Source organism: Octodon degus, unplaced genomic scaffold (genome assembly GCF_000260255.1).
Source record: "Octodon degus isolate 3935 unplaced genomic scaffold, OctDeg1.0 scaffold00247, whole genome shotgun sequence".
In the NCBI taxonomy this organism is placed as follows: Eukaryota; Metazoa; Chordata; class Mammalia; order Rodentia; family Octodontidae; genus Octodon; species Octodon degus.
The window spans coordinates 3,317,010-3,318,401 of NW_004524823.1; the positions used below are offsets into that span (position 1 = coordinate 3,317,010).

General features: G+C 38.4%; 1 pseudogene; it reads left to right on the top strand.

The window, feature by feature from the left end:
- On the top strand, positions 1 to 1,100 carry LOC101567994 (annotated as a pseudogene).
- Positions 1,101 to 1,392: the final 292 nt, after the last annotated feature.

A 1,392-nucleotide genomic window follows, 5' to 3' on the forward strand; every position in this document is an offset into this window, starting at 1 on the left:
GTGCTGGAACAGGTCAGAAATTTGATTCGACAGATCTGTAGTAAAGATTTCAAACCATTTGATAAAAAAAGGAAAGAAGTGAATGAATGCGTTGGGAAGACAGTGCAAAAGAAAATATGAAGCAGTAGTTGGTGAGCTCTTTTCAAAAGTAGCAAGATTTAAAAGACAGGTTAAAGCAATCTTAGCATTTCGGAGGAAATATTTGGAATCAAACACATTATCCAGTTATCCTCACTTTAAGATTGGGAATTCAGAGACCATAACTTTGAATAAATATGGAGAGTCAGTTAATAGCTGAAATGAATGAATGACTCCTGTGAACTGTGACCCTTCCAGCCATTCAGAGAAAGCAAGTGAAAAAATTAGTTTGTTATCAGATGTTGCTGAATTTGTTTCTGAAAGTAACAATGATGATGTTATATTGATTTCTGTGGTAAGTCCTAATTTGACCACTCCAGTTGTGCCAAATCCAACAGAGCTTCAAACAATTACATCAACAAATTCCGGCAAGTCTTCTAATAATATAAATGAAGTTATGACTCCAGAGAAGAAAGGTGATTTTGTTATTGATTTGACAAAAGAAGGCCTGTCCAAGTGTGACACAGAAAATTCAGCATTTACCTTGGAGTCACTTTCCAAACCAGCTTTAAAATCAAAAGAAATAACCCTAGTGACAGAAGATGCAACTGAGGATTTGGCTTCTTTGAGCATCCGCCTCCTCTCCCAGAACCATAACCACCACTGCCTGAACTGGTTTACAAAATTGGAGACACCCTCTCTCCACAATAGCCCAAGATAAAAGTGAGGTGGGTGCTAAGACCCATGGGAACTGCCCTAACCTGGAACATCACCAAGATCAAACGCAGGTGTGCTCCTGTAGAAAGCTACCACTTCTTCCTATATCATAAGAACGCAAATAACAAGTTGATTTGGAAGAAAATAGGAGAAATTAAAGCTTTACCACTCTAAATGACCTGTACTTTATCAGAGTTTTATGCTTCCAATAGATACTATTTTACTGTCCAGTTGAAAGACATTTTTTTTGGCGTTATGGACCATTTTGTGATATAGAATCAGTTCCTGGTTTTGTGGTAACTTGACTTAAATGTATAGTGCCCATATGTTGTGTTTGAAATGTTCTGTTTTTAATATTGGAGTTTTTCACAACGCTTGCCACTTCACAGGGTCCTTGTATGGGGATAGTCCTGTGCCTTTTACTGTAATCAACTTGCAGCTTCATCAGTTTCTGACTTGCGTGGACCTCCGATGTTTGTGTTCTCAAACATACTGTCACGGGAATACGTTGCTAAGACCTTGACAGATACAAGCTTGTTGGGATGCTTAAAGACTGGTGTAGACTTAACCTCTGTATGGCCTGTATCAAGGTGCCCT